The sequence below is a fragment of the Balaenoptera borealis genome (assembly GCF_965194805.1).
Source record: "Balaenoptera borealis genome assembly, chromosome: 12".
In the NCBI taxonomy this organism is placed as follows: Eukaryota; Metazoa; Chordata; class Mammalia; order Artiodactyla; family Balaenopteridae; genus Balaenoptera; species Balaenoptera borealis.
In genome coordinates this window covers 28944364-28955229 of record NC_138869.1, presented here as the reverse complement: position 1 = coordinate 28955229, position 10866 = coordinate 28944364, and the positions used below count along the sequence as shown (strand labels likewise).

Sequence of the window (10866 nt, the reverse complement as noted above, 5' to 3'; positions counted from 1 at the left end):
AAAGCAGTGTGCATGCATTTACCTGTGTTATCTCTTTTACCCTGGTAAAAACCTCATGGAAGGGAAAATATTATCATCCCCATTTTATAGACAAGGAAACTGAAGCTAGGATGGGTTAAGAAATTTGCCCAAGGTCACAAAGTTTAAGTGGCAGAACTGAGACCTAACAGCATGTGCTCTATAGTACAACTCCCCTTTTAAAATTAACTTGCCGTTGGGTCCAAAATTTTAAAAACTCTAGTTCTGAATTTTATAATTCTACATCTTTATTTACCCTATCCACTGACTCTCTTTTTTTTGAAATATAAATTTATTTTATTTATTTATTTATTTTTGGCTGCGTTGGGCCTTTGTTGCTGTGCGCGGGCTTTCTCTAGCTGTAATGAGCGGGGGCCACTCTTCGTTTCGGTGCATGGGCTTCTCATTGTGGTGGCTTCTCTTGTTGCAGAGCACCGGCTCTAGGCGCGCAGGCTTCAGTAGTTGTGGCTCGCGGGCTCTAGAGCGCAGGCTCAGTAGTTGTGGCGCACGGGCTTAGTTGCTCCACAGCATGTGGGATCTTCCCGGACCAGGGCTCAAACCCGTGTCCCCTGCATTGGCAGGCGGATTCTTAACCACTGCGCCACTGGGGAAGCCCTCCACTGACTCTTTGAAGGTCATAACGGTCCCCACAAATCAAGTGTGAAACTATCCTTTCTTATTGTTACCTTCTGAGCTGCTCTGCAGAGCAGCATGGGTACTTAGTTCATTCTTCATCTTCCAAAACGAGTCTTCCCTATCACCTCTCCAAGCAGGCCAGCCCCATCTAATTGACATTCGAGAGCTTTCTGCAAGTTAATCACTCTGAATCTTGAAGCTCGGCAAAAAGTTTCTCATTCTAACCAGAGTGCAACAACTATTTTTGGTACCAAAATAATGCTTTCACTGACTACCATGAAGACTTTTGAGACCAGCCAAAAGGAAATGGCAGGAGTGTTCTTAGTCCTAGTGTTGGTGGCCTGAGACCTAAGGAAAAGCATATTCTTTCCTTGGGGTAAGATCTTCTAGCCATAAACTTCTTGTTTTATTGTACCCATTGTTTTATCAGGGACAATGTCATCTCACTAAGGAACTGTTTTTCTCTTTCATGAGTCATTTAGAATGTTCACTGAGACTCAAACCTAGTTAGCTAAGCATCAGATTCCTGTACTACTTGGGGGTTTACTTTTTAAATATAAGATCTAATCACTTCATGCTAAGGGCCTGTATGTTTTGTGAAGTTCCTGAAGGCCAGTAAAAGCACAAAGATCCTACTTTCCATTCAGCATAGGTGGCTGTATATTTAAACCAAGGATATTCTTGGTTTACATTTGAATAAACTTCTGGAGCATTTATTACATGCCAGCCTCTGTGCTAAAAGGTCGTATATACTATTGCTTTTATAATCCTTACAAGAACTCTTGGGCATGGGAATTATTATTATTATTATTATTTTTAACATCTTTATTGGAGTATAACCGCTTTACAATGGTGTGTTAGTTTCTGCTTTATAACAAAGTGAATCAGTTATACATATACACATGTTCCCATATCTCTTCCCTCTTGCGTCTCCCTCCCATCCTCCCTATCCCACCCCTCTCGGTGGTCACAAACCACCGAGCTGATCTCCCTGTGCTACGCGGCTGCTTCCCACTAGCTATTGGGCATGGGAATTATTATTCTCATTTTACTGCTGAGAACATGGTTAAAAAACTTGCTCAAACTGTTGACAATTTGGCAAGTGGGGTGATTGGTACATGAGAGTTTACTGTACATTTTCTTTAATTTTATTTATGCTTAACATTTCTTTATAATACAATGTCATTGCTGTTACTTTTACATATAACATCCCAAAGGCACTCAGTTCATGAGTAAAGCCTGTGGTTTCAAATTCAAGTTTATTTGCTTGCAAAGCCCAAGCTCTTAAACATGACCATACTGTTGACTATCGTCTACTTAAAAATGTTGGTCAATGTCTACGTGGTGCCAAAACAGCTTCCTAGAAAACCAAAACCCAAACCCCAACGAGTCAGCCCATTTGCTCTACTCAGCGGTAGGCAGCCATCCTAAAATGATTCTTGGATTGAAATTCCTGAGTGGATCACATTACAAAAAACATTTCCTAATTGAAAAGCATTTCCTAGACGAGTGTTTTTTCAGCCCAATCAATGCTGCAGTTTTACCATGAGTAAGCTGAATTTATTTATTTATATATTTGGCATACCATTTGTGGTATAAACAGCCCCTTCTTACGGGGTCCTACAGACCCAAGAACAGCAAACATGACATCTAGCTGCAATCCCAGCATAAAAGGAGCACCACATTTGCTGTTTCTTGGTTATTTATCCCTTAAGATAGATAGCCCTCATCTCAAATAACGACCAGGGTATCTTTGAGATGGGGTCTAGATGATCTTTTTACTAACACCTAACAGCAATACATAGCTCATGTGTCTACAGCCAATCACTACTGATTTTATGGCTTCATTCTTTTGTTTCTTAAGAGGACATATATTTCCTAAGTGACAGTAGTAAGTTTGTTTTCTCCTGGCAGAATCTTACAAGCCCCTGTGATACATGCTGCCACCCTCAAACATGCGGAAACGAGGCCTAGGATTTACCCTGACACCAACTTCCTAACAACATTTATGAACAATTTCTAGCCCCAGCTGCTAGAGACCTATCCCCGTGCTTTGTCATTGCATTATGTCCTGAAGGAAACATGTGATTTCTCCCTCTTGCCAGAGTTTGGTTTAAGTGGACCTCAGACTTGCCTATGGAATAGTTTCTGGAGAAGCAAGGAGTTCTGGGAAGCATCAAACATATGTCAGGGGGTGGGGGAAGCATGACTTAGTTTGTAAAAAGAAGAAAAAGAAGCTCTCTGGGGCTTAAGAACATAAACCCAAAAGGGGGGGTGTGGGCAGCTGTTGGGTTTCGTGCTTCCCTTATCACTAAAATGGCTTATTCAGATAAATCTTCTCAGTGGAAACCTCTCTGATGCTGTGGTTTCTGAACATGAGGAAAACATTTTGAGCCACTGAAAATGCTGATAAGGCAGTAGTAATACAACAGCCGTTTTCTTGGCCAAACCTATTATTCCATAAAGATGCATATCAGATATATGTTATTTAAATACTGCAAAAAATATTAAAAGGCCTATCTACCTCTTGTTAAAATAGGTGACTAGAAGTTGATATATCTGGACAAACATTACTGTGGCACTAGGGAAGTAAGATCAAAAGCTGAACAAAGGTTCACTTCTTCTCCAAACCCATCCCAAACCCCGACCCCATCCCCACCGCTGAATTTAAGTAAACATGTCTTTGTAATTCTCAGGCTTGATGTCTTAATCCAGGAGTTTTTAGGCTTACCAAACCCCATATCCCCTTTATATTACAAATAGTTGATAACATAACCAACCTACACACATAATGATAATAATTTGAAAAAATATTAACATGATGACCTCACTACATCATAGAGGAGAAAGAAAGAAAATTAATGTATAATAACACATTATAAAATATAAGTGCTCAGGCCTGATCACACTACTGATACTGACACTTCATCCCCTTATATCAAAGAATTGTGGATTTAAGAAAAGTTAGAGTACTCACAAGATGTAGCCATTCTTTCCCTTTCCATTTGACATTTTGAAATAAGTAAATAAGTAAATTCATACATACATGCATAGAATTACCACGAGTGTGACAGCTACAAACTCATACTGATAGTCAAACCCAAATTTTCCTAAGTTGTACTGTCATCAGTGATATGATTTTCTGAAATGGTGAACAATGCTTAGTAAATCTCTGAAGGTAATCAACTATAACCTACCTTCTGTAGCTGCATTCCTGGAAAAAATAATATTAAACCATTATCTATCTATCTATCTCTCTGTATATCATCTATCTATCATCTTTTTTTTTTACTCTAGGTTCTACATAAGATAATCATATGCAGGTTTTTCAACCAAATTAAATGTCCAGCAGAATATGTTAAAGTCATACAGGCCTCAGAAAATTTCCTATTTTGTGTGTCCATCTTACGCATTATAGGATGCCTACCACCCCCAGACCCGACCCACTTAAATGCCAGTAGAATCCCCTCAACTGTGACAACGTAAATAGTCCCCACAAATTCCTAAAAAGCCTCCTAGTGGCTGTGCTCCCTTTGAGAACCAACGCTTTCCTCCACAATTCATACTGTGGTTCCTACAAGGAATGCCCTGTTCTCACCTTCTTCCAAGATATATACACCATCCCTTTTTATATTTCAATAAACTCATTCCCTCACCTTTAACCTGGATTGCCACTAACCCTTCTAGCTGCACCAGATCTCTCCTACTTCTGAATCCCCATCACGTGGATTATTTCTGGGGTTCACATCAACAAGTAATTATCTGCTAGCCCATGCTGATATTTGAAAGTTTCATATGAACATGTCTTATCCCTCCAAATCAAACGTAAATTTCTTAAAAGCAGTCTTTTCAGTATTTCTATTAACAAAGTTCTGTAGAGGCACTGCGGACTGAGTTAATAGAGCTAGAAGCCTGGGCGAGTGGATTTAATACTTTTTGGACTTGTGAAAATGCAAATTTAGAGCAGTCCAAATTATACCTCAAACTTCCAAGTCATCATGTCACCTGAATATTATTCCCACAGTACAAATTCACTCTGATCCCAATCCACAGTCCCTGGCACTTACTCATATCCATTTTGAACTTATAACTTATGACTCAGAAACCAATCCACCTACTTTCTCTAAACCAGTACATCTCAAACTGTGGACTGCGTATACTACCTATGTCAAAACCAACTGGAGATACTCGTTAAAAACAAAACAAAACAAAAAACCAATACTGGGTACTGTCCCCTGGAATCTGCACTTTGAGAAACACTGTTCTATATAATACACCTCTATTCAGTTAAGCTAATCCCTTCATTACGAAACCATTCATCCACGTTTCTTGAATGTGAATAGGACCTTTACATTAAATAGGAAATCCAGTCAAAATGGTATGGCAGCCTCTAAATCCAACCTTAAAATCCTCCAGATTATAAATCTCATGAAAGCCAAGGTCAAGAAGTAGAATTATTTTGACAGTTGACTTTTAGTGATACTGTCTAATTTATTACAAGGAAGGGCTCATCATTTGGTGTTTGCAAGTTATTTCACCAATAGTTTGCCTATGTGATGCATCATTTTGCTAGTCAAAATCTATATTTTATTCCCAGATAAACTCAAATATATTTATTAAAAAGTTAATTCACGCCAAAAATCCGCAGCAGACAATTTCCTAGGGGGAAAAATCAAGAATGGGTAGTTCTCTGTAACTCTTCTCTTCTGCTACATTTGAGACTCCAGGAGGGCAATGACCTTCTATCCTGTTTATTCCTATCCCCCATTCCTTGCCTGGTACATATGGAACAATTTATAAGAATGAATGAATGAAACATTCACCTAAAAATATATGAACTGGAACACTCAACATTAATAACAAGTGATAATTTTATTCACTTGATAAATATTTGTACATTTCCTACTGCATGGATTTAGCTCTGTGAAGCCAATGTCATTGTTTGGAAGAAGTTAAACCTCCTGATAATCACAACAGCTACATTTATGGAGTATTTAATCTGTGTTGAATGTTTCAGAGATACTATCTTGTTTAATCCCGACAGCAACTCTAAGGAGACTAGTATTACTCCTCACGTTTTGCAGATAAGAGAACTAAAACTTAGAAAAATGAAGTATCTTTCCACTTCTAAGCAGAAGTAGCAGAATTCCAGCCCAGATCTGCCTGCCTCTAAAGTCTGTTGCTCTTAATCACATCACCCTTCTGTTCTGAGTTGGGGTGATAGGAGATGTGGGTACAATAAAACACAATGATCAGAGAGTTGGAGGCCAGAGAGACGAACAAGATGAAGTGTCAAGGAGCTAGTAATAACTGTATGAGCGAAGCATTCAGCGCCAGAAGTGATGAGAGACGGTGGCAATGCAGGTACGGGGGCTGAGGTCACTCTAGGAAGGAGAGCAGATGTGTCAAATAAGAGACGGCATTCTGGGGACGGAGGCCAAAGAGGCGGCAGCTCTGCGGCCCCTAAACACACAGCTGTGGGTGGAAACGTTGAGCATACGTGACTCAGGAGCTTGTAGGAGATGCATCTGGATACAAACTACAGGAGACAAGCGCACACAGCAGCCTGCGCCCATGTCTCGTGAGTTTCCTGCATACAACTTGCGTGCATCTCACGCAAGCCTGTGGCCTTTTGTTTTCCAGCTCAGCCCACCACACCCTGTGAGTCACGGCCCCTCGTATCTGTTCCTAGCCAGCTGTCTGCAACCACCCAAAAGGAGGACAGATGAAAGATGAAACTACCTATCTGGGCTTCACGGCAGGCTGAGCCAACTGTAATCATTGATAGGGAAACCTCTGGAATTCAGGCTCAGTTTGGAGAGTCACCAAGAAGCGGATCACAGCTACAGAGAGCTTAGGTGACTCACCCCAGCACTACAGGCGAGAACAGCTGGAGCTGAGGCCATGGCTAACAGAGGACTCCCCTTGAGGTGGGCCGTGGAACACTCGCCTGCTGGTCCTTGGCCCTTCCCTGAATCTATGGAACTGGTGATGCCATTTCTTCTCCCTCCCACCTCCCCACGAAAACATGGCCTGCAGCTTCCCTTGCCAGGCCTGTTTCTTTGAGGAGCAGGAGGAGAAGACTCAATGCATGTATCATGGGGGTGTAGGAGCGTGCGCTTCTGTCAGGCCCAGGCAACTAGCGCAACCCTCACTCACCAGAAGTGACACCTGGCCTCTAGTCAAAATCTCCAAATCAAATTTAATGCACCATGAAATGTCAAATGCTTAGGGAAAAGGCACCACACCTATATGTCAGGCCCAGTACTAGGCATTTTATATGGCACCAAATGGTATAGTCAGGATCACAACACCCCTCGGAGGCCGGCACTAGGATCATCCCCGTTTACAGATGGGAGAACTGAGGCAGAGCAAGGATACACACATTCAGTTCTGCTACAACGCACGTGTGTTCCAACCTAACTGATACATTAGGGGACAGGTTGAGCCTAACGGGAATTTGTGATGTTTGTGTTTGCTGACATTCAGTTCTCACTGCAAGACACACTGGGTGAATGCAGAACCTACACTTGGCCGAACTGAGCTGCATGGAAGTATACAAAACGCACAGCTGCACATCCCTCAAGTGTCCACCATCTGTCTCAGTTCACCACAGGTGTTATGAGTCACACCATCTACATCTGGTGCTACAACTTTCCATCCCATTTCCGATAACCCTGCTTCCACCACTTCACAAGTGCTCAAAAACTGCAACCCATTCGATGACCATGTCCACAAGCAAACTCCCGATCCTTTTCAAGGCAAAGTGCAGTATTTATTGGGTTTTTGTATTTCCCAGCTATTGAACACATGTAAACTGTCTACTGTTTATTAGACTCCTATCTTTTTTTCTTAATATATCACTGACAAGTTTTTGCCATGTGGCCCTAGCCTCAATTTTCCCCATAAGCTCTGTGATTTTCTTTCGCCCAATTTTGCAAAGTGCAGTGATTTTTAGAAACACATATGTTGTGTTATAGCATAACTCTATGAAACTTGCCCAAGGTCACATGGCTAAGTAGTGGCCCAGCAGAAATTCAAACACAATCTGCTCAGGGACCCAGCCTAGCTTCTTAACTCCTATATTTTTCTACTTTGACATTCATGATCTCTTCTTATCTTCACAGCAGCCTTAAGAGGATCTCATACGTAATTCCCATTTTACAATGGAAGAAAATGAGATTCAGAAAGTAATTCACCCAAGGAAACCTTGGACCAAGTTAACTGTAAGGTGTAACTCTAAAATTTTCACTTGGGCCTGTTTTTCTCTAAGTACTTACCCAGGTCAGGATACCAGCAGTCTGTATAACTGGTAAGAGTTAGTGCTGAAGGGGTAATGCCACAGGGCTTCACTGACAGTTTACTACTTCAGTTTTCCTTGAGCAGGTTAAGAGTAGGTCCTCAAGATTTAGAGCCATTATCTAAACTATTTATTTATTAGTTTGCTTTTTGGTTATTGTTCATTCATTCCTTCACCTAGTACTTATTGAACAGTATGATGTTCCCTCTGTCTGGAATGCTCTAATTGCAATACCTAACCTTTAGGTCTTACCCTAAACACCACTCCCAGGGCTGCCTTCCATAATCTATGCCCTACCAGACCAGTCAAGAGGGTCCTTTATCAATAGCATCCTTCGTTGATCCTTCCCAGTACTTACTACTAGCAAAGATGGCATGATTATTTGTCAAGAGTTCTTTGTTCATCTTTCCCCATGTGATGCTAAGCTCAATGACCGGAGATCACATCCATCCTTCTTTTTATATGTATCCCCAGCATCCAGGGTCATACTTGAAACATAGTAGGTGCTCAATAAATACTTGATGGTTTTACTAATGAACTTGGACCTGGCACTGATATAAAAAGAAGCCCAGAGTACAGAGAACATCTTCAACCTAGACAGGCACCTCTTGCACAAATAAAGTTTTAAAGGTTATTGAAATTCTTGGGCTGAAAGGATATATTCCTGCACTGTGTGCACAGAAAAGCTGTAAAGAAAAAGTAGCTGACGGACAGAAAACTGATCCACAACAGCATCTATAAACGGACCATGAAATCATCAGGTTCCTTCGTCTTTTATTTGTTTCTGGATGGAATCCCAGGCAGGGAAGATAACCTTCGCTTCAGAACAATGTGGCACATCATATGTAAATGTAATGAGATGATGAATTATTCCAGTGTCATTATGCCCATGATTTATGGGGAGACATTATCTGCTAAAAGCCCAGGCTGAAAGAATATTGATTTCACTTTTACCAAGACAGCCATTTAAAACTTTTTAAAGACAGCAAATGATTGTTTAAAAGACCAACTTCAAAAAGGCCAGATTAAAATCATTTGGCGGGGAGGAGTGGGAGGAAGCAGAAACGGTGATGCAGCTACTTTAAGAGCCAGTTGGACCAAGCGAAGTGCTCTTGTTCTGTATTCTCCTGGAATACCTTGTTCCTCTCCTTTACAGGACTTGGCTGCACTTGCAGGATTTTATACCAAATTCTGCTTTGGGACCACTTTTAGGTTTGAAGCTGAATTTTACTTTTTCTGGGCAAATAATTTTCTTTATCCTTCCCACTCAACTTATTTTGATATCCAGAAGCCGGGAGTTGATGCTATTTGGTAGCGGTAGTTGTGGTGGTAGGGAGTTTTCCTTTCTCCTTTAAATAAAATTACACAATTTTCTCAAATACTATCATGTTGATAGTAAATTATGCTTCCCCCAGAATATAGGGAGAGCATACTGATGAATTTTTTAAAAGGAGGGAATGCCAATATGGAACAGGATGATAGATTTGGGTCTATGCTAGTGAATTTGGAGAAATATTTTCTTGTATTCTGTATTATCTTATACTCTGGCTGGGTTTCCTGCCACACAAAAGGAAGAAAATTAATTTGCTGAGTACCGTCAATATGCCAGGCACTTTATAACCGTATTTCATTTTAACACTTCCCCCAAATTTTTCAGGATAGCTGTGCTGTCTTCCTTTATAGATAAGGCAACTGAGGCCTGGGAATGGTAAGTCTAAGGTTACAGCAACAGTTGACAGAGCCTGAATTTCTACCCGGTACTATTTCATCCCTAACCTCTTGCTCTTCCCAGGACCTTCTTTGCATCTCAGTTCATAAGATTAGGTGTCCTTGCTAAGGAGGCAATTTTAGTCTTCAAACTGTTATTTTAAGTATGGAATTAGCACCCAACTCTTTCTTCTTATCTACCTAGTCAGTTAGGCATAACGGTTATTCCTCATTTCCTCATAACATTGGTCAGCTTAGAGAGATAGATAGATGGGTATCTAATCAACTCCAGTCACCTGTTGCTCCTATATACTGAACATTAATTCCTTTTTTTTCTGGGTCAGACTTCTCTACCATAAAATGAAAATCCCGAAGTAGAAGAGGATCTTGAAGAGAATCTATCCTAGGTGCCACAAATTGGTGATGTGTGGGCTAAATATAACCCCAGACATGTTTTGTTATTGTTGTAGTTGTTCATCAGTCATCCTCTTAGAGCTAGCGTATTCTCTTACGTAGATATAATTCACATATAATATTGGGTTGGCCGAAAAGTTCGTTTAGGTTTTTCCGTAACATCTTACGGAAAAACCCAAATGAACTTTTCGGCCAACCCAATACAATTCACCCATTTAAAATGTACAATTCGATGGTTTTCAGTATATTCAAAATTGTGTAACCATCACCACAGTCAATTTTACAACATATTCATCACTCCCAAAAGAAATCCATACCAATGAAGAGTCATTCCCCACCCACCATAACCAAATCCTCCACCTCTCGGCAATGACTAATCTAATTTCTGTCTCTATATATTTGCCTATTCTGAGTATTTCATATCAATGGAATCATACAATGCTTGGTCATTTGTGACTCGCTTCTTTCACTTGGCTCAATGTTTTCAAGGTTTATCCATGCTGTAGCATATTACCATTTATTTTTATGACTCAAGAATATTCCAGATTATGGATGAATGTCCCACATTTTACATATGCATTCACCAGCTGATGGACATTTGGGTTGTTTCCATTTTTTGGCCATTATGAACAAGCTGCTATGAACACTGACGTACAAATTTTTGTGTAGACATATGTTTTCATTTCTCTTGGGTATGTATCTAGGAGTGGAATTATAAGATCACATAGCATAGTAACTCTGTTCAACCTTTTGAGGAACTACCAGACCATTTTTTAAAGTCTCTTCAAATT

The 10866-nt window shown here is 40.4% G+C and overlaps 1 protein-coding gene across 1 annotated transcript in view; it reads left to right on the top strand.

Annotated features, from left to right (window-relative positions):
• Positions 1–10866, top strand: part of LOC309606953 (uncharacterized protein) — a 431574-nt gene that overhangs the window by 352561 nt on the left and 68147 nt on the right. The window lies entirely within an intron of this gene.